The 22,848-nt window shown below is 45.6% G+C and overlaps 1 long non-coding RNA gene across 1 annotated transcript in view; it reads left to right on the top strand.

Annotated features, from left to right (window-relative positions):
• Window positions 1-22,848, top strand: part of LOC133422408 (uncharacterized) — a 453,225-nt gene that overhangs the window by 328,046 nt on the left and 102,331 nt on the right. Inside the window, exon 4 of the long non-coding RNA XR_009770741.1 lies at window positions 21,247-21,309. This is a non-coding gene — a long non-coding RNA (uncharacterized LOC133422408). The remainder of the gene's footprint in view (window positions 1-21,246; window positions 21,310-22,848) is intronic.

Raw genomic sequence — 22,848 nt, 5'->3', positions numbered from 1 at the left:
CAAATACTTTATTACAAAAGTAATCTGTAACAATTCATACGGTGAATTAAATCAATTTGACAATTCTATGTCACATCTATGTCATTTAAATGACAGCCTGGTATTTTATTTGACATTACAGATTGTATTACCTTGTAATTGTCTTAAACCATGGTGTTTTTTTAGATTTATTAATATAATGAGAAGGTAACAAGGTCTGAATTTCATTTTTACTCATTTAGCTGTTGCTTACGGATGGAGAGGTTGTTGAAAATAATACAATTTTTATTTTTTCCCATCCAAAAAAATCCATCTAAAATCTGGATGAGCTACGTCATGTAAACGAGAGAAATACCAGCCCAAACTCTGACGTCACACTTTTAACCCTCCTGTTGTCCTCGGGTCACAATGACCCGCCACTGTTAAAAAACTACCCAAAATCCTTTAAACAATATTTTTTTAACTTGAAATGTAACTTCCCCAGCTAGGGCGAGTAAGAGGAAGAGATGTCATTTCTGCCCTCAAAAGAAGGACTATACTGTGTGCTGCAGGTGTAATAAATACATCTGCAAAGGCTGTGCACTTGCATACTGCCCTGTGCTAATTAGATGAATGGGATATGTTATATTGGATATTTTTGTTTTGCACATTATCTTAAATTGTTCACTGGAGAAAAAAAAAGAAACTGGGATGAATAAAAATGCATTCAAAACTCCTTTTTGCAAATTTTTTTCTTTACCTATAGAAATACAAATGAAGAGGGAAAACTTTTGTGATTATTGACAAGTTGTTTCTTCAAGCAAGATGACATTTGGTGTTTAAAATTCAATTAAGGTGCTTAAAATGGGGGTTTACTGAAGACCGGTCATTTTGACCCGGAGGACACTTGGTATATTCAGAAAATGAGGACAATAGGAGGGTTAAGTCCCTGGCTTTCACTGTTTATTCATCAAAACACCAATGTAATTTGTAAATGTGTCAACTCTGCATGACAAATCTTCCATTTGTTATGTTTATGTTTCATCATCTAAATACATTTTTGAGGAATTGAAAAGCCAAAACTATTTTTGATGGCCGTCACTTAATTGTCAAAGAGAGGAAAAAGCCTTTGTTGGTTTTTAATTTAAATATTGCCTTTCATGCATTCATAATGATACAAACTATTGTTAATAATATTTGCATTATTATTATTATCATTTTTTTTTCTTTTTTCAAAATCTGTTCATTATACTTTTTATATTGTGTGAATGAATGAAAAAAAATATATTATAATCAGAGGCCACTTCCCAACAGGTCAATCAATGATGATTACTAATGAGGAAGTGATAACGGCTGGGGATTGGTTGAACCGACTGCCAGTCAATCATATTACAAATTAATGTATTGCTTGATATAAACTCTCGTGGTTGTACAAAAGAAAATCACCCCCCTCAGAGCGGTCATGGGTGTGAAATCAAACAATGAGAACAAAATGTTTTTAGTTTTTTTTTAACCAGGCTGTAAATATGTTTATTTCTGCGCTAAATTGGACTTTTTAACACGAGTCAACGAGCAGAAAGGGGGTCCCCGACGGCCGACCGGCTCTGAATGGGAACTTAGCAGTGACAATAAGGAGTATTTGCAATGACAGAGAAGTCCCTAAAGGGGCCCCAGCTCTGACTGCGTCAGGTGAACAAACCTGCCGAAAAACGAAGAGAAACTATCCACCTGGCAGTGGGAAAAGAAGGAAAAACAAACACAAAGAGCAGAAAAAAGCGTCAAAAAGGTGGTGAGTACTGCAGATAATAAGATAATACATTAATAAGATAATACATAAGGGAATTTAACTCAGAGCAGCTTTGTGTGTCCTGCTAATCGTGACGTCACAGTAACACACCTGCAATCAATGAGTTTACTCTGAAATAACGCTGCAAATAAAATAACTATCTCGGACAAAAGTCGTCCTTCAGCTATCAAATCAAATTAAGCCGAACTCATCTGTCAAGCTTAGAATGGTAAGTTATGAAATTAATTGGTAAGGAAATTAGAAAACGAGCTACCAAGGTGCACGGATGGAAATAAGTGTGTGTTGTGTTCCAGTGGTGTTTTATCTTATTATGAAACAATGCAAATGTGGACTATTCAGGAAAAAAAAGTATTAATTTCACATTTTTGTGATTGTTTGATTATGGACTATATATGGTTGGTTAATTAATTGGAGGGGCCACCTGTGAACTTTTAACTTGGGGCCCCAAAAGACAGTTTTTAAACACACTTTGCACAGAGAGGCATCTAAACATACATTGATGGCAATGTTTTTTTTTTTTTTTTACAAGCTTTATTGAATAGTTCTCATATTACAAAAAACATAAACAGACAGACATACAAAACAGTTATTAATACATAAAAGTACAACAACACAGGAGCCAGGGGGATTTTTAAACAAACACCTTAAATAGAGAGCATACATTAACAGTTTCGACAGCTTTTTTGTTATTTGAGTCAGAGATGGAACTCAAGTATTGTTTGGTTTCATTCTCAAAAATTAGAAAAAGGGCTGAATGACTGAATCTGGATTTATGAATATAAAACTTGGCAAGAATAATTATTAAATTGATTACAAAAGATTCTTTAGATTTGTTTCTTTCATTACTGATGAAACCAAACAATACATTTTTCCAATACAGAGTGAAGTCAGAGTCAATTTTATCTATAATAAATCGGGATACATCTTTCCAGAATGTGTTAGTGTAGGGACATTGCCAAAACAGGTGTACCAGTGTTTCAGGAGACATTTCACACAACGAACAGTCAACACAAATATCTCTTTTGAATTTAAGAAGATAATGATTAGCAGGGTAATACTTATGTAACATTTTAAAAGAGATTTCCCTCACTTTATTTCTAAGAAGGTATTTGTATGGAAGAGTCCAGATGTTCTTCCAATTTAAGTCATCACCAAAACCAGACATAAGGGGCAATAACATAAGGGGTGGTGGTTATATCATTTTGAAACAGGGAACGTATATTCCGATTGTTACATTGATGGCAATGTTGAATATTGTTGCACAGTTTAAAACAGACAAAACAACTTATAAACCAAAGCGGGGTGGCTGGCTGCCAGAAAAATGCTGGAAACTGCAGGCAGATTTGTACAGTATTTGAGTTATCTGACTCTGCAACAACACAAATGGACACTTGACTTGGAAATCTGACAAATATGGGTTCTTTTTCAATAGCTGCAAATACAAATGAATGAATTAAAAGTCTCAGGGTTGTGATTAAAAAAGCAGAAAAAGTAGTCTCCACATCACCTTCGCGTCTGCAGAGCCTCGAGCCAGTTAAGAGCGAAAGAAAAGAAGTCCTTGTAGCTCCAAAAACACTGTTTCAGGAGTGCAGTTTTTTGCCTCTACCTCTCAGTATTTATAAGCAGCCTTGTCTGACTGCACATCAACACATCATGTATTCATATATGAAAACAGCAAAGCAATAAAAGCCCTCTTATTTAATGTATTTAAATTTCTTTAGCTGCTTGCCAGGCGTTCTTTCCTTTAGGCTCTCATTTGTATTCCTCCTCACAAGAGAGGGATTCTTGTGATGGTGCTTTATCTTGATCACACCTCAATAAGTAGAAGAGGAATTTTAGAAAACTCTAACACGTATGCTGCCATTTATATATATTTAATTATATGCATATATATCCCCCGTGCACACCTGCGTTCCCTGTACCATCCTGTTACTGTCAGTCTCCTCTATAAACAAAATCCCTCCCACTTGATCTTTCAAAACTCTCCGTTTGTCCTTTTGGAGAGCCAAGGTTACCATGTCCATCGCTCCCTCCCGCTGCAGCGAGCGGAGATCTGTCAACAAACTTCTGAGGACTTTCTCACTTGGCAAACTTAAAGAGGAGCGGGGCGGGAGGAGCGGGGGGGTCCCGGGAGGTAATCAAGCTCCTCCTGCATCCCGGTATCTTTAAACAGAATAGATAAAGGAGGAGCGGGTCATGCAGGGGAGCTCAGGTACTCGGCAGGAGAAGTTCAGCGTATTGATGTTGCTGCTATAGGCCGGTGCTTCACAGGAAGAGGAGCCCCCGTCACACCGCAGGCTTCCTACCTGTGCAGGTAGCCTGAAGGGAGTCGGGTTAGTGTCCAGAGAAATCCACTTCCTTGGAAATAAAAATGTAAAAAAAAAATTGCTCCATCTTTCTGAAAGTGTAAGGAGGTTTTTACGATGGAGAGAATTGATTTGATTTGATTTGTTTATTTGCACAACATAAAAAAACGGTACAAAAGTTTAAATGAACATAAAAAGCATGAAAATATGTGCAGGTGAGAAAGGAAGCCCTAAATGGGCTTATTCAAAGTTCTCACCAAGAAAAATACATTGTATTGAAATAATAGCAAGAACAAAAAAAACAGCGTTCAGAAAAGATGGATATAAACAGACAATTTCTCGGTGTGCACGTGCAGAAGTGAGTCCACATTAGAATAATAAAAGAATAATCCCTCCATCCTACAAACTAGGCCTGTGTTGAAAAAATTCTAAATCGATTCTCATATTAATTCCTAAAAATCGATTCTTATGTCTAAAGATCGATTTTTTTATTTTTTATTTTTTTTTCTCCATTTTTACCAGGTGAACTTTAATCCCAGTAGTCGGACACACAGTTTGTCATGACACTTCTGAAAAAATGCCAGGTGCTTCATGGCAATATGTGTGTGTGGTGACAGAATAAATTAGACAAGCTAAAATGATTTGTTTACTGCATGAACTGTTGCAATTTCTTTCTTTTTTTGCACTTTAAATGGATATTGAAAGTCCTGTTTGAGTTATTTATTTCTTAGTTATTTCACAATCATTATTGTTATTACTAGTTACTAGTTATTTTACAGTCATTCAGGCAACAGCTCAAAAAACATTTTAAATAACACTAAGCCAAATCAATATCGAATCGAATCAAATCGTGATAATCGATTCCGAATCTTAAGAATCGGAATCGAATCGATTCTTTACATTTGAATCGATACCCAGCCTTACTGCAAACCTCCTTTCAGTTCTCTCAACTTTTGTGAAAGAGGAGAAGAAGAAAAAAGCTGGGATAAATGACTGTCATTTCCACTGGAGACTAATGATCCACTGGTGTCTCTCGGTCTTGGCCCTGGAAGTTGAGCAGAGCTTTGATGATGGAGCGTTGCCGCTGGCAGATAAAAGCCGAGTCTCCCCCACCACCCTCTCCGATTCTTCCCATGTCTCATAATACTTAGTTATGTGCTCCACTGTTATTGCTATGGAAACCCATTGTTATTTTATTTAATCTTTGCCAGGAAAGTTCAAGCTGAAGGCAGAGGAAGCCGGCACAATTCGAGGTCTCTTTCTCGCTGCTTTTCCTCTCGGCCCGCCTTTTGTTTCCCGTCCAGCGTTGCGTCATCTCGTCGGGAGTGAAGCGTCGTCTCAGACGAAGATAAACGCATGCGCTTTCCTTATGTTTCTTTTATCATTTAGTCGTACAATTATTCATTGAATCGTGGTATCGGAGGCTCCGTCTGATCTTTCTTTTCCCTCCGCTGACCTCCTTTACCATCCGCTCTGCTCGACGGCGACTTTGACAAAACAGTCGCTGCTTTCAAGCTACCTTTGTGCGAATTCACCTGCTTTATTTTGTAAATTGTTGCTCTGAGCTGTTAAAGGGGTAGAAATAACTTCGCCTCTGAGAAAACGTGGCTGCAACTCGTTTTTTTTAAGCCTTTTTTTTCCTGTCCCTCCTGACTCCTCACTTTTTCATCCAAGCGCAATTTGATTTGACTTGATTTGATTTAAGCCCTGCCACTTTCAGTTTGAATAAGGTAACCGAGAGTTATTTGCTGGGAGAGACAAGGGCCTCGCTGGACGGCGGCTTGATGAGTTTTCACAATGCTTAAAAAAAAAAAAAAAAAAAAAAAAATCCAACTTAGCTTTATTCAAATGTAACGCATGACGACAAAGACCCGGTGTTTGATGAGGTGTGTGAGATGAAAATGCCAACTGGAGCCTCTCCACTTATCTGCCCTGCCGAGGAAGGTGCCCGGCATCGTAATCACCCCATGTGAATGGATTCAAAGTGTGCTCCTTGATGTGAATGAGTGCTGCTCCGCTGCTCTGACGGGGAGCTGTACAGTAACATCCCCCGGGGGCTCCGCGGATCAGATAGAGCAGGCGGGGAGATATGCGGCACAGCTTCTCGGGGAGCTGAGCTAAAGCTATTTTTTCTAGGCTTCCATTTTTATTTTTTATTTTTATTTTTTTTAGAAAGGAGGAGAATTTCCACCCCCAGATTTTGACTTCAGTCTTTCTAAATTTGTACCCGAGTTTACCAGCATCTCCTGAAATAAAATTTAAAAATAAAGAGCCACTTTGCTTGAATTCCTTTTCTAACTGATTATATTCAAAACAGTAATTTTAGACGAGATTTTTTTGTTTCTGTTTTCGAGCCGCTCTTAATTTAACCTTTCTACTCGGGTGCTTATATGAAATGACTATGTAGAGTAAGCCCCTCTGGATGACAGTGTCCGCCAGACGTTTAAGAAGTAAACGAATATTATATATATAATGCAACTTCTTATTTAATCAAGGTGTTGTCTTTGCAGTTTCAAACACTGCCGTTTTATAGAAACTGGAGCCAGATCACGCGTTGGATTGGCGTAGTACTGGGGTAAGACTGGCGTAAGACTGACGTAGGACTGGGCTAAGACTGGCGTAGGACTGGGCTAAGACTGGCGTAAGACTGACGTAGGACTGGGCTAAGACTGGCGTAGGACTGGGCTAAGACTGGCGTAAGACTAGCGTAGGACTGGGCTAAGACTGGCGTAGGACTGAGATAAGACTGGCCTAAGACTAGCGTAGGACTGGCGTAGGGCTGGCCTAAGACTGGCGTAGGACTGGCCTAAGACTGGCGTAGGACTGGCCTAAGACTGGCGTAGGACTGGGCTAAGACTGGCGTAGGACTGGGCTAAGACTGGGCTAAGACTGGCGTAGGACTGGCTGGGGACTGGGCTAAGACTGGCCTAGGACTGGGCTAGGACTGGTGTAGGACTGGGCTAAGACTGGTGTAGGACTGGGCTAAGACTGGCGTAGGGCTGGGCTAAGACTGGCGTAGGGCTGGGCTAAGACTGGCGTAGGACTGGGCTAAGACTGGCGTAGGACTGGGCTAAGACTGGCGTAAGACTGGCGTTGGACTGGGCTAAGACGGGTGTAGGACTGGGCTAAGACTGGCGTAGGGCTGGGCTAAGACTGGCGTAGGACTAGGCTAAGACTGGCGTAGGACTGGCATTGGACTGGGCTAAGACGGGTGTAGGACTGGGCTAAGACTGGCGTAGGACTGGGCTAAGACTGGCGTAGGACTGGCCTAAGACTGGGCTAAGACTGGCCTAGGACTGGGCTAAGACTGGCGTAGGACTGGCCTAAGACTGGGCTAAGACTGGCGTAGGACTGGGCTAAGACTGGCGTAGGACTGGGCTAAGACTGGCGTAGGACTGGCCTACGACTTGCCTAAGACTGGCGTAGGACTGGGCTAAGACTGGCGTAGGACTGGGCTAAGACTGGCGTAGGACTGGCGTAGGACTGGCCTAAGACTGTCGTAGGACTGAGATAAGACTGGCGTAGGACTGGCCTAGGGCTGGCCTAAGACTGGCGTAGGACTGGGCTAAGACTGGCGTAGGACTGGGCTAAGACTGGCGTAGGACTGGACTAAGACTGGCGTAGGACTGGGCTAAGACTGGCGTAGGACTGGGCTAAGACTGGCATAGGACTGGCGTAGGACTGACCTAGGACTGGCGTAGGGCTGGGCTAGGACTGGCGTAGCACTGGGCTAAGACTGGCGTAGGACTGGGCTAAGACTGGCGTAGGACTGGGCTAAGACTGGCGTAGGACTGGCGTAGGACTGGCCTAAGACTGTCGTAGGACTGAGATAAGACTGGCGTAGGACTGGCCTAGGGCTGGCCTAAGACTGGCGTAGGACTGGGCTAAGACTGGCGTAGGACTGGGCTAAGACTGGCGTAGGACTGGACTAAGACTGGCGTAGGACTGGGCTAAGACTGGCGTAGGACTGGGCTAAGACTGGCATAGGACTGGCGTAGGACTGACCTAGGACTGGCGTAGGGCTGGGCTAGGACTGGCGTAGCACTGGGCTAAGACTGGCGTAGGACTGGGCTAAGACTGGCGTAGGACTGGGCTAAGACTGGCGTAGGACTGGCGTAGGACTGGCCTAAGACTGTCGTAGGACTGAGATAAGACTGGCGTAGGACTGGCCTAGGGCTGGCCTAAGACTGGCGTAGGACTGGGCTAAGACTGGCGTAGGACTGGGCTAAGACTGGCGTAGGACTGGACTAAGACTGGCGTAGGACTGGGCTAAGACTGGCGTAGGACTGGGCTAAGACTGGCATAGGACTGGCGTAGGACTGACCTAGGACTGGCGTAGGGCTGGGCTAGGACTGGCGTAGCACTGGGCTAAGACTGGTGTAGGACTGGCCTACGACTTGCCTAAGACTGGCGTAGGACTGGGCTAAGACTGGCGTAGGACTGGCCTACGACTTGCCTAAGACTGGCGTAGGACTGGGCTAAGACTGGCGTAGGACTGGGCTAAGACTGGCGTAGGACTGGCGTAGGACTGGCCTAAGACTGTCGTAGGACTGAGATAAGACTGGCGTAGGACTGGCCTAGGGCTGGCCTAAGACTGGCGTAGGACTGGGCTAAGACTGGCATAGGACTGGGCTAAGACTGGCGTAGGACTGGACTAAGACTGGCGTAGGACTGGGCTAAGACTGGCGTAGGACTGGGCTAAGACTGGCGTAGGACTGGGCTAAGACTGGCATAGGACTGGCGTAGGACTGACCTAGGACTGGCGTAGGGCTGGGTTAGGACTGGCGTAGGACTGGCGTAGGACTGGCGTAGGACTGGCGTAGGACTGGCGTAGGGCTGGGCTAGGACTGGCGTAGGGCTGGGCTAAGACTGGCGTAGGGCTGGCCTAAGACTGGCGTAGGGCTGGCCTAAGACTGGCGTAGGACTGGCCTAGGACTGGCGTAGGGCTGGCCTAAGACTGGCGTAAGACTGAGGTAAGACTGGCGTAGGACTGGGCTAAGACTGGCGTAGGGCTGTCCTAAGACTGGCGTAGGACTCACCTAAGACTGGCGTAGGACTGGCCTAAGGCTGGCGTAGGGCTGGCATAAGACTGGCGTAGGACTGGCATAAGACTGGCGTAGGACTGGCATAAGACTGGCGTAGGACTGGCGTAGGGCTGGGCTAAGACTGGCGTAGGGCTGGGCTAAGACTGGCGTAGGACTGGGCTAAGACTGGGGTAGGACTGGGCTAAGACTGGCGTAGGACTGGGCTAAGACTGGCGTAGGACTGGGCTAAGACTGGCGTAGGACTGGCGTAGGACTGAGATAAGACTGGCATAGTGCTGGGCTAAGACTGGCGTAGGGCTGGCTCAGGGCTGGGCTAAGACTGGCGTAGGACTGGGCTAAGACTGGCGTAGGACTGGGTTAAGACTGGCGTAGGACTGGGCTAAGACTGGCGTAGGACTGGGCTAAGACTGGCGTAGGGCTGGGCTAAGACTGGCGTAGGACTGGGCTAAGACTGGCGTAGGGCTGGGGTAAGACTGGCGTAGGGCTGGGCTAAGACTGGCGTAGGACTGGCCAAAGACTGGCGTAGGACTGGCCAAAGACTGGCGTAGGACTGGCCAAAGACTGGCGTAGGACTGGCGTAGGACTGGCGTAGGACTGGGCTAAGACTGGCCTAGACTGAGATAAGACTGGCCTAAGACTGGCGTAAGACTGGGCTAAGACTGGCCTAAGACTGGCGTAGGGCTGGGCTAAGACTGGCGTAGGACTGGGCTAAGACTGGCGTAGGGCTGGCCTAAGACTGGCGTAGGACTGCAGTATACGAACTGTTGCAGTATGCAGTACACCATAAGATGAAATCTGGTTATACTAGTACACAAGAAAGTAATACATGAACAGCAGTTATTATAACTGAAAGGACCCTATAACTGGGATTGAGGACATGACGTCACCCAGCAGAACTAAACCAGAGGAAACTACTGAAAACATGGACATTAAGGATCTTTGGTAGCACGTTTCGTCTCGTTTTGGTCAATGAAAATGAAGACACATTTTAGCAGAGTTTTTATTTTGTAATCCACATCTTAGTCTGGTTTTTATTCCTCTACGATATTGCATTATTTAATTATCGTCGCATGACCAGCATTTTCGTTGCGTCTTGTTTTCCTCAGGAGATAAAGGTTCGTTGACAACGATATTTAGTCATAATTTTCATAGACGAAAGCCACTTTACCCCCCCCCCCCCCCACTCAGTATCTCCCTGCAAGCCTTCTGCAAAGTCAGTCAGGACTGAGATTACCAGGAATTTGCCCCAATCTTCATTAGCTGTTTGAAAGAACAGCATCGGAGCTCAGGAAAAGGAACCTATGGATATGATACGCTGAAGAGCAAAGCAGATGTGTTTACATCTCCATATGTAAATGCAGGAGCCCTCTGGAGGTGCAGGAGCTAATGCTCATGGTCCGCACCAACCTTGCCCGGGGCGAAGCTTGTGGATGCATCTTATGGATGTGGAAGCTAAGTTTAAATTCTTTGTGCATCTGTGACTTGGGGAATGAGTGAATGGGCCCGGGTTGGCTCGTATTTGTCGCTGCATGTTTTGGTAGCGAGGCTCCAAAGCAGGCTTCTCAGCGCTTGCCCGTCTCCCGCCTAACCCAACCCCCCAAGAGGGTCATTCAGCCCCTCTCTCAGCCTCTAATCCCGTCTGTCCGGAGGAGATAGAGGGGAGCGGACGGCCGCCGCACACCCGGGGTGCTGCAAACACAATCACCAGCCTTTCACAGACACTTAACGGGGCTTTGCTCTTGTTCAACAAGGCAAAACGCGGCAGGAGGGATCAATTTAATACAAGGCCTGACTCAAATGGAAAGAGGGTAAATAAATAAGCAATGACAGCCAGGACTGTTGCACAATTTGTGTAGTGGCTGTCCACTTTCTCTGGGGCTCTTCGCTCGCTGCAGAACCTATACGGTTCCATTTCCTCCCCCGGCGTCGGCGGGGATGAGCTGAGGAAGAGCATCTCCGGCCCCGCTCTCATCAGGCTGTTATTTTAATAAATCACTTCTGCCATTGCTTGCTACATTAATTCCCCGGGCCCAGAGGGCTGTGTTGCCACTAGCAGCGATCTGCATGAGGCGCTAAATGATGTGTGTGTGTGTGTGGTGGGGGGGGATCCCCTGGTGAGAGAACAGAGGCTCTGCGAAGCTTCCCTCCATCACAGCCTCGTCGGGTTGGCGCTCACCCTGGGCTCGCCCCGCTCTCGGCAGACGGCGCCGCCGGAGACGAGCCACGGCCTCGTCATAGCGCACCCACCAGGGAGGGCGCTCGGGTCTTTACAGACACCAGCCCTTGCCAGGGGTTTATGAAGCCTGGCCACCCTGGGGCTTTATCAAACCCTGCAAGTACGAGCACACGCTCTTCACTAACAGATTTTTATAACTGGCATATTCCCTCATGAAGTCCCTCTCCTGTGATCTGAAGGGGCGAGATTCAGCGGCTGAACCTATTTATTTACTGTATTTTATGGACCATCAGGCGCAATATCAATGAACGGGTCTATTTTCATACATAAGGCGCCTGATATAACGTATAAAGCTACACTAAACCGTCTGGTGAGTCGAATTTTATTCACAATAACTCAGAATATCGTTCAGTTGTAACTAAAACAGAAAAATACTTTCACATTTTAAATCATTCGTCTTCCATGAATCCACCAATAAAAAGTTGCGTCGTACTACGTCCTGTTCTCTGATTGGTTCATCGTTGCCAGCGATAGCAACACCTGAAGTTAGTGTGAGGTTGGAACAACGTTGTATTCCAACATTTGATTATAACTGATTATGATGTAGATTTGATAACTGGATTTTTTACTCCATGACGTTTTTATTATTAGACGTTGACGTCTGATTACAGTAAGGTAACGTGGACTAGATGTTGGATGATGGTTGCTGTTCAGCGCTACATAGTTAGTTATCTGACAGTGCAACCCGTATCCAACCAAGGACCGACTTCAATGTGTCTGAACGGTCCGAGCATCGATCGTACGGAGCGGCTTTGTCGCTACCAAAGTCAATAAAACCTTTAACAGATTTTTGAGTTCTGGCTCAGTAAGAACAACATTCATACATAAGGCGCCCCGGATTTTAAGGCGCAAAACATAATAAACCAAAACAGTCTGGTAAGTCGACCTTTATCACAATAATCAGAATATCGTTCAGTTGTAACTAAAACGAAAAATACTTTCACATTTTAAATCATTCATCTTCCACAAATCCACCAATAAAAAGTGGAGCAGGTAAGCGTCCTGTTCTCTGATTGGTTCATCGTTGCCAGCGATAGCGGCACTAAAATATGTTGAGAGATTTCTGAGCTCAAAACTGATCTGAGGTCAGTAAGAACACTGCTTATTTTTGAAAAAATGTAAGGATTTTAAGGGTCATAGTTAGGAATGGGTGATATTTTACCGTTCACGATAAACCGGTCAAAAAAAATTCCCCACGGTAAGAATTTGTATCTCACGATAAAAATGATAAATTCCCGTTGACGACGTTTTTGTGTAAAGCTAAGGAAGGAAGGAAGGAAGGAAGGAAGGAAGGAAGGAAGGAAGGAAGGAAGGAAGGAAGGAAGGAAGGAAGGAGGAAGGAAGGAAGGAAGGAAGGAAGGAAGGAAGGAAGGAAGGAAGGAAGAAGGAAGGAAGGAAGGAAGGAAGGAAGGAAGGAAGGAAGGAAGGAAGGAAGGAAGGAAGGAAGGAAGGAAGGAAGGAAGGAAGGAAGGAAGGAAGGAAGGAAGGAAGGAAGGAAGGAAGGAAGGAAGGAAGGAAGGAAGGAAGGAAGGAAGGAAGGAAGGAAGGAAGGAAGGAAGGAAGGAAGGAAGGAAATGAGCCAGAAAGATAGATAAATTCCCGTTGATGAGGATTTTGTGTAACAAACATGGCGGATCTGAGTCATTCCAGTTTTGCAGTACAGGTGTAACTCATTTAATTGTTATTTTATTAATTCAATTTACTTGGTGTAGCTTAGTAGTATTTAGTATCTTTTAGAGCAGTGCTTTGGCTCCAAAGACTGAATGTGGTGATAGATTTATAGTTACAAAGGTGGAGTTGAATTGGTATTTTTTTTAATTGTCATTTTTATCGTTATCGGGATAAATGCAGAAATGATCGTGATACATTTTTTAGTCCATACGCCCATCCCTACTTATAGTGCATAAAATACGGTATTTATTTTTTCAAAACTGCCCGTTTTCAGAAGCCCTGCTCTCTCGTCAAATTAAGTTGCGTAGCGTCGTCGTCCTCGGAGCGAGGTGCTGCAGGTGTCTACCTGCTTAACACAGCTGCGTGATTGAATCCAGCACCGTGTAGTCAGGTGGTGCGAGGCACCGGGGTGGGGATGGTGATGGGAATGAGGTGGGGGGGGGGGGTGCCAGACCCTTCCAGCATCCATTCACCGGTTTGCAGTTTAGTTTTTTCTTTTCTTCAAACGTCGTAACTCCTCAGGCAGAGGTGAGGTTGCCATTGGTATGCACGGGCAACACCAGCAGATTCACGCACCCAGAATACCGCTGGGAGATTATACTGTTCCCGCGCCGCGCGGCGGGGACTCGGCCACCGTAAATAGAGCGCTTGGGAATGTGCTGTGTGCCCAGAATGAGACGTGGCGGTGGCGCCTAAACACACCGGCCAGATACCCAGCACAAACTCAAGGACTGTCGCAAATACAGTAATCTCTCATGCTTCCATTTGTGGTTTTTTACCTTTCCCTACGGGAAACTCGGGAATTGTCACGCCGCAGATCCATCTGGCTTATTGTCCATGTGCGATGGGCGACCATTTGGGGGGGCATGGGGACCTGAGTCACAAACAAATGTGCTGAAGTTCAGACTCAGAGAGGAGATGGCTGCACGCACGGGGACCCTGGCGTCCGTGGCTTGTTTTTCTAAAGCCACTCAGACAAGGCGAGAAGTCAGCCTTAATGATTGTTTTCTAGTGTATAATAAATGGTTTTGGGTTTTATTTGAAGTCTTCAAATGGCGGGGGGGGCAGCGGCGATCAGCAGAGATCCGATTCCTCTGAAGGCTCTACACTGACTACGTTTACATGCAGTCAAAATTCGGTTATTGCTAATATTCCGGTTACTGAAACATCCGGAATATTCCGTTTACATGCGTGAGCAAAAAGGGTTATCCCTGTCTACATGGTAATTAATCATTCGGGATATCTGGATCAAACCAGCGACGCACGGAGAACGTGATGACGCAATTAGCGTCATTTCCGCTTCTTCTTCCTGTATCCAAATTCAAAACAAATGCTGCTTCGCGCAACTTTTCGCTCACCTTCTTGTAAATCTCGCTATCCCGGTACTTTCTACCGTCTAGAAATGCAGAAAATGTTCATATCCTTCATTACATTTATGAAGTGATTAGTCTCCTCCTGGTCTTGGTTTCTCCGTGTTTATAAGAACTTCCTGGACTCAAAAGACCAGGATTCCTTGTGAACAGAGCATGTGCAGAAAACAAATTAATGTTCCGTTTGATGGGGATATTCCGTTTGGCGTTTACATGACCCAATATTCAGGTTTAAAAGGAGTAACCCAGGGTTCATATCGGGTTTGTAAAAACCGGAATATGCGCAAATTTGGGTTATTCAAAGGCGTTATTGGTGTTTACGTGGTCGTGCAAATTCGGGTTATTGCAATATTCGTGTTTTAAAAGGATTATTGATGCATGGAACTACTGAATGACACGTCGGAGGCTAATTTGAATGGGTTTAATGGCGTGCCGTCGCTGTGGCGACCAGCTCAGCTACCTTTTACACCGTCGATGGCTAATTAATGCATATGTACACCCAAAGTTTTTAAGAAGAAGTTTTTGCATGTTTAATTAAAACATTCAATGGTTATTTTCAGTTTTCATCATCTTTTATTTTTTGTTCTTATATTTGGGGGGGGGTACCATTTTCACTTGTCTTACGTGTCTCATAGCCTGACACCATTAAAACTGCATCTGTGCATTTGACTGGACGTGGAACACGCAGGGCTGTCTTAATTAATAAGCAGGCATCCACCAAACTAATCTGCCTGTGTTGTGAAGTCTGTCCTTTCCATTAAGTGGGACTCACATTATCTCCTAATCAAATTAGTCACTTAATTGTGGCCCTCCATGATGGATCCCATGAAAAGAGGAGCGGCGTGTTTGCTGCGGGGGGATAAGTGAAGATGGGAACGCGGCTGTTTCATTACGATATGAATTTTTTAATAACCAAAGCGTTCGCCCGTCGTTGTTTTTTCTTTGAACTTTGGCAAAGGGGGTGAATTCGGATGTGACATTTTATGCACTGGCACAGTTGAGTGTCTCGCCGCCGTGTTGGGGCTAAGTATCCAGCCTGACGCCGCCGAACCCGAGCGCCCAACAGGGGATTGACCCCTGTCATCCGGTGATCACTAGTCTGCCTCTTAATCACTTCCCCACGACGTCTGAGGCGCTCGCTGATCTTAGTCGATACATCAGCTCCTTCATCCCTGATGGAGCAGCTCCTCCCCGAGTCGCGGCGGAGGCGAGAGGAAACCCACGTGGCCGGAGAATCCGGGGTATCATTTGTTTTTCAAAATAAAACCAAAAGTAAGAAAAGGGAAAAGACCATTTTCTCAGTATTTCGTTTCTTAACTACCTCTGACCTTGTGCGTCACATTAACGCACAATCCTAGGTCACCTTTGTACAGACTCATTACTCCGACCCATTACTCTTTTAATATTATTTGTTCTTTTGTATTGCACAAATCACCACAACAAAATTCCTTGTGTGTGTTAAACTACGTGGCAATATAACTTCTTTTCCGATTCTGAAAACCGATAACGACTCGTTTTTTGGAATGATGGAAACATACATTTGTTCCTGTCATATAAGGAATTTTAGAATATTACAAAGTAAAGGTGTTATAACCACGCTGAGATATAGGTAACTAAGTGTTTTGGGAGAAAATCACTTACGGAGGCTCGAGAGTGGTCGGCTGTGCAAAAATGAATCACATACACACTCGCTTTAGCTATAATATATATGAATACATTTATTAGCTAGCAGTGGATATAGAAAGACTCACACACAATTGCTCTTTTGCTAGGATAACTCTGTGTCAAGTTATCCCCCGCAAATGGCAAAGCAACAGACAATTACACAGGGCTAGGCGGTGTACCTCTTACCTCAACACAGAAGGACTGGAGAGCCGGACAGTCCGGGCAGAGTAGCCGAAAACCCGCTGGGCGTCGTGCACTAGACCCGCAGCAGACTCCGACCCGAACTTCCGGCTGGCTCCGTCTTTATACGACATCTCGTGGAGGGGGTTGCAAGCTCTCACGCCAAGCTCTCACGCTAAGTCTTGGTTCACAAAGGGGAGCTCTCCCGTGTGAACAAGCGCCTCTCTCACAGTCACATTTGTTATAATAAACAGCAGGTGCAGACTGTGTTTTGGGAATTCAGTGCAATTTCAGGACACAAAACATATTTTTTCTCCCTTCACTAAGTATCAAGGGAAATACCGCTGGACTCAGATGAAGAGTTCAGATGACCCAGCTTTCCACCAGTCCTTAAATGCACACCTTAATGTACAGACGGATCTGGGCGTGAAAAGAGTCTCAAAACCATTTTTGCGAATCTATAGCTTTGTGCGTGTGTATCAGGCGATTTTTGAATTCGTAATTATCGTTTTGTCCGTAACTTCGAGCAAGTTACGCACAAACCAGATAATACGCACACACAAATGTTTTGAGCCAATTTTCTCTCCAAACTTTTCATTCCATTCATTATTTCTTTTGGAAATAATGTTTTGTGATCGCCTATAATGTTATACAAGCGCAGTTTAAGGTCTAAATCACATTGGGCGGCTACTGCCATTCTGTTGTCCCACCAGTCCGACAACAGTTCTCTAATTGTCACATTATTTTCCGTCAAACCTGGAAAATGACACTTATTTTCTCCGTGGTCATATCGTCTGTCGTCAGAGTGACCCTCTTCTCGGAAGAGTACATAAATATCCATTTTCCAACCTTGCTAAATACTGTAGTCTTCTGTGAAGTAGCTTTAAGCTTTTTTGAGTCTGGTTTTAATGCATTTGACAAATTTTTTCTTTTCGCTTTAGTTGGTGTTGACCACAGAATCTTCTCACACTACATTCCCGACCACCTCTGAACACCGAACTGCTGCAGCGTGGTAGAAATCTTGGCGTGTGTTTTACCAAGCTCAAAAAGCTTCTCTAAATGATCCTCAAGTCCGGCCAGTATGCTTGTTTTGCAGAGCCGCGCAGTAAAGGCAGCGACGGTCACTTCCGGCTCACTGACCTTGCTTCAGATCAAATATTGGATAAAGCGGTCGACTTCCGTTTTTTTCCATCGTTCATTTGAGCATAAAATCGAAAACTTTCATTTTAGTTAGGAAACAAACACTGAGAAAATTCGTTTTTTTTTTTTCCTTTTCTTACTTTTGATTTTATTTTGAAAAACGAATGATACACGTATTCTTCCGGTTCACTGAACTGAAAAAATTTATAAAACTGTTCGTTATCTGTGTTTTTTTACCGTTGTTATCCGTTTTTTTCCATCATTCATTTGAGCATACGGAAAAAAATGAGGCGTTATCAATTTTTCATCTTAGTTTGGAAACGAATACTGAGAAAATACTGAGAATGTTTTTTTGTCCTCTTCTTACTTTTGGTTTTATTTTGAAAAACGAATGATACACGGATTCTTCCGGTTCACTGAACTGAAAAAAATGATAAAACTGTTCGTTATCTGTGTTTTTTACAGTTTTTATCCGTTTTTTCCGGGAAAAAATTTGGCGTTATCCATTTTTCATCTTAGTTTGGAAACGAATACTGAAAAATACTGAGAATGTTTTTTCGTCCTTCTTACTTTTGGTTTTATTTTGAAAAACGGATGATACTGTACACGGATCCCAGAGACCCCCCTCTGTTTTTAAAGCAGCTCCCAGCCCAGTGTGGGCCAGTGCTGATGCAGTTTTAACCCCTCCACTTTCACAGCCACCAGGCGATAGACGGAGCCACATCCAGGTGTGACAGGTTAACCTAACAGTAACAGAATACTCTTAATAGTCCGGCCCCCATGGCCAGAGTGCCGGGGTGGGGGGGGGGGTCGGCCTTCGCTGTTGTTGTCAGGCAGTAGCAAGGACAAAGAGGGCAACTTGATGGGTGGGCTGATTGCTTCACAGGGTGAAAGTGAAGTTGTCGAGGGCAACCGAACAGATGAGTATTTTACAGGAGAAGAAGAAGAAGAAGAAATGAGCTCTACTGGTGTGTTTCACTGGAGTCCTTGACTTTTTTCCCAGCATCCTCGCTCCTCCTCTCCCCCCGTACAGAGAGTGATTTATCTGGGATGCGGGGACTCCGCGATGCGTCGACAGAAAAGAAAATAAACACAATCAAACTGAGCGAAACTGTCAGAAGAGATTTAGACGATGTTGTCATGATGCTGACGTGAACGTGGCTGCTGCTTCCTGGCAAGATAATCCTCACAAAGAGAATCCTCGGGCTGCACGCGTGCTCGCGCCGGCAAACGCCGTAGCACCTCCGTTTGCTCGCCCGTTTGTCATGTCTGACTCTGGCTTTAATTAGGCCTGCGGATTGAAGTTGCAGCGGCGGCGGCCGCGGCGGCGCTGGGAGCCCTCTCTCCGTCCACGGCTCGGCCGTCCTCCACGCCGGCTCCTCGGAGGACCTCGCTGCTTCTGCGCGGTTAAGATAATAGAGGCTCGCTCAGAAGATGTTAATTGAGGGGAGATAAAGTGCAGCGGTGGCTGCAGGGATTGCAGCTCGCGGGGGCGGAGGGGAAGCGGGAGAGGCGGGGGGGCGTTGGGGGGGGGGTTCACCTGATTAGAGGCCGAGGCGTCTGACTCGTTTGACGGTGATATATGTTCGGCCCGGTTTCGCAGCGGTCGGGGAGACAAAATGCAAAAAAAAAAATGTTTTTAAAGTTGTTCCTGCGGTAGGGATGGGTGATATTTTACCGTTCACGATAAACCGTCAATAAAATTCCCACGGTAAGAATTTGCCATCTCACGGTAAAAACGATAAATTGAGGAAATGAGAAAGAAAGAAAGAAAGAAAGAGAGAAAGAAAGAAAGAAAGAAAGAAAGAAAGAAAGAAGAAAGAAAGAAAGAAAGAAAGAAAGAAAGAAAGAAAGAAAGAAAGAAAGAAAGAAAGAAAGAAAGAAAGAAAGAAAGAAAGAAAGAAAGAAAGAGAAAGGAACGACTATCGTTATTGGGATAAATGCCAAAAAGAAAGAAAGAAAGAAAGAAAGAAACGACTATCGTTATTTGGATAAATGCCAAAAAGAAAGAAGGAAAGAAAGAAAGAAAGAAAGAAACGACTATCGTTATTTGGATAAATGCAAGGAAGAAAGAAAGAAAGAAAGAAAGGAAAGAAAGAAAGAAGAAAGAAAGAAAGAAAGAAAGAAAGAAAGAAAGAAAGAAAGAAAGAAAGAAAGAAAGAAAGAAAGAAAGAAAGAAACGACTATCGTTATTGGGATGAAAGAAAGAAAGAAAGAAACGGCTATCGTTATTGGATAAATGCCAAAAAGAAAGAAGGAAAGAAAGAAAGAAACGACTATCGTTATTTGGATAAAAGAAAGAAAGAAAGAAAGAAAGAAAGAAAGAAAGAAAGAAAGAAAGAAAGAAAGAAAGAAAGAAAGAAAGAAAGAAAGAAAGAAGAAAGAAAGAAAGAAAGAAAGAAGAAAGAAAGAAAGAAAGAAAGAAACGGCTATCGTAGAAAGAAAGAAAGAAAGAAAGAAAGAAAGAAAGAAAGAAAGAAAGAAAGAAAGAAATGAGCCTGAAAGAAATAAAGAAAGGGCTATCGTTATTGGGATAAATGCCAGAAAGAAAGAAGGAAAGAAAGAAAGAAAACGACTATCGTTATTTGGATAAATGCAAGAAAGAAGAAAGAAAGAAAGAAAGAAAGATTCCCGTTGATGACACTTTTTGTATTGGTATTTTTTTTATCGTTATTGGGATAAATGCCAGAAATTATCGGGATACATTTTTTTGTCCATACCGCGTGTTCGTACCCGGCGTGGCCCGGTGAGATCGGCAGGATTGAGATACATCTCACCTCTCGGCGGCACTTCCCCCCGGCGCTGTCGGGTACCGGGTACCGGGCCTGGGCTGGGCTTTACCTCGATGAGAGGGTGGAGGCGGCCGACGGACGGACGGAGGGGATCTGACCCGAGCAGCTGAGGTGACAGCAGTCGTATTAATAGTGGCATATGTTTCGGAGAGAGAGCGGAGAAAGCAGACCCTCCATCAGCCCGAGAGGTGGATGAAGGGAACACGAAAGAGGAGGGAAGGACGAGAAAACAAAAAAAAAGAAGAAGAAGAGGCAGGAAAACAGCGCCAGCAGCATCTATAATTGCCTCAATGCCACTGGGACTGCTTCCATTCAGTTGGAGCTTTCTCTCTCACTGTACATCGAAGGTGGAGATGGTGGTGGTGGTGGGGGGGGCGGGCCGGCCTGGGGGGGGCGGGCCGGCCTGGGGGGGTTGGGCCGGCCTGGGGGGGTTGGGCCGGGTGGCGTGGGCGGGTGGGAGATCCGGCGGTGCCCTCCCTCCATCAGCAGTGTACAACAATGAGGGTGATAGCTTCCCCGTAGCAGCAGAATCCCTCGGTGTGTGTGTGTGTGTGTGTGTGAGAGAGAGAGAGAGAGAGGGAGTGAGAGAGTGAGAAGAGTGCTACGGGAGAGTGAGGTAGTGATAAGGAAGTAGGTGGACCACAGATCAGATGTTTCCAAGTACAACATTTTTACATTTCCCTAAAACAGCTTCTTACCTCCTCGACCCCCTCCATCACCACAGACACACACACACACACATGCACACACACACACACATATGCACACACACACATATGCACACACACATATGCACACACACTCACGCGCAGCATCACTGCCCAAACACGCTGCTGAAGGAATCCTTTCTTTCTTCACTTGGGCTCCTGTTGGTGCGTCGCGCATTAGATGCTCAGCTCCCTCCTCCTCCTCCCTCTTCTTCTTCTTCTTCTCTTCTTCTTCTTCCTCTTCTTCTCCTCCTCCTCCTTGTCCTGCTCTCTTCTCCTCCTCCTCCTCCTCCTCCTCCTTTCCATTCTCGCTTTGCCGCTCTCACAGCCTAGTTTTCTTTTTTTTTTTTCCTCTTCAATCCTGTGCAGGTTGTATCTGACGGAGGGACCGGTGCCGCGCTCCCGTCCCCGCGCTCCTTCAGCAACAACACTGTGAGTATTCTCATGCTAATTCGGCTTCTCCAGCCTCCCCTAACATCGGTTTGTCTACCCCCCCCCATCCCCATCCCCTCCCACCCTCTCCTCCTCCACCTCTTTCTTTTTTTTTTCCGTTCTTTGCTCTTTTATGTTCTCATCCGACGCGCCAAATGCAGCAGCAGTCAGCAGCAGCGGCGGTGGCGGCGGCAGCAGCAGCAGCAGCGCGGGAAGGCAGGAAAAGAAGTGTAGACAGAAAGGAATGAGAGAGCATGCACAGAAATGGAGAGGGAAGAGGGGAGGAGAGAGAAAAAGGATCATCGCTGCTGCCGCTGCAAGCAAGCCGAGCTGCCGTTCGGAGGTCCTTCCTCTTGCAGGATGGAGGAGCTGCCGAAGGGATGTTGGGGCGGGTCTTGGTCTCGTGAGGAGGTAGTTGTGTGGGAGCCGTCGGGGACGTTGTTGACAAGCAGAGCGGTCCGGCCCGTCCGCCGGCCGGCCGGTTGGTTGGCCGGTTGGCCGCCGGGGCGCCGGGGTCCCTCACTGTTGACTAAACTTCTGATTCATGCACCGCTCTCACTGCTCACCCTGCTCGCCGCTCTTTTTATTATTCTTATTTTTCTTATTCCAAGCGACGCTGCTCTTATGTCATCATCATGCTGAGATGAGGAGTTGTGGGTCGCGCAGTCGTTTCTCATGATGATGCGAGGAGTGTTGCCTGTGCAGATGGGAGATGAATCATAGATGGATGCTTCCCCCCTTGCTGCGTCCGTTGCCCAGGATGCACCGGGCATGTGTGTGTGTGTGCCGTTCACAACGACTCCAGCGGCAGCTGCACAAATAAGCTGGTTTTTATTCTCCTGTCTCATTCAGCATTTGCTCTCAAGTGTGTGTGTGTGTTGGGGAGTGGGGGGTGGTGGGTCAGTAAGTTAGTGTCCATTCCTACTCGCTGCCCTTTGATCAAAGAGCCTCATTTAGTCCGCCCACGGCATGTGTCTGAGCCATATGAGGAGTGGGTGTACTTTGGAGGGGTGGGGGGCGGGTGGAGGTGGGTGAGATGGATAACCCACCCCCCCACACCCCCCCCCACCCCGACTGCAACACCATGGCTAATGGGCACTCAGGTCTGCCATGGTTGTGGAGGAACATCCGGTTGTGCGTGGATACATCACGGAGATCGAAACCTCTCCCGGGTCCTTTGTTGGGGAAACACAAATCTTTGCAAACGAAAGAGGTGGAAGAGGGGAAGAGGGATTGGGGGGGAAGGAGAAGAAAGAAAAGCATATTGGGCCAACAAAACGCTCGCAAAAACACTTTGGCAGTTTCATCTGGCTGAGTAAAAAGGATTGATCTGAGCATGGCAATTAGGCAAATTTCAGAACTAAGCATCTGGCGAGGCGCGAACGCTTCGCCTGGCGCAGGATTACCATTTCACTTCCATTCTCAGCCCAGAAACGTGTTGTTTCACAGCACTCCGCAGAACCAGGGGACGGTGGAGGGAAGGGGGGGTCGGGGGGACTGGGTCCTCCGTGTTTGTGACCTGCTAAGTTGGAGCCGTAC

This window comes from Cololabis saira, chromosome 21, assembly GCF_033807715.1.
Source record: "Cololabis saira isolate AMF1-May2022 chromosome 21, fColSai1.1, whole genome shotgun sequence".
Lineage (NCBI taxonomy): Eukaryota > Metazoa > Chordata > Actinopteri > Beloniformes > Belonidae > Cololabis > Cololabis saira.
Note: the sequence above shows the minus strand (reverse complement) of the source record. Positions and strands in the feature narration are given on the sequence as shown.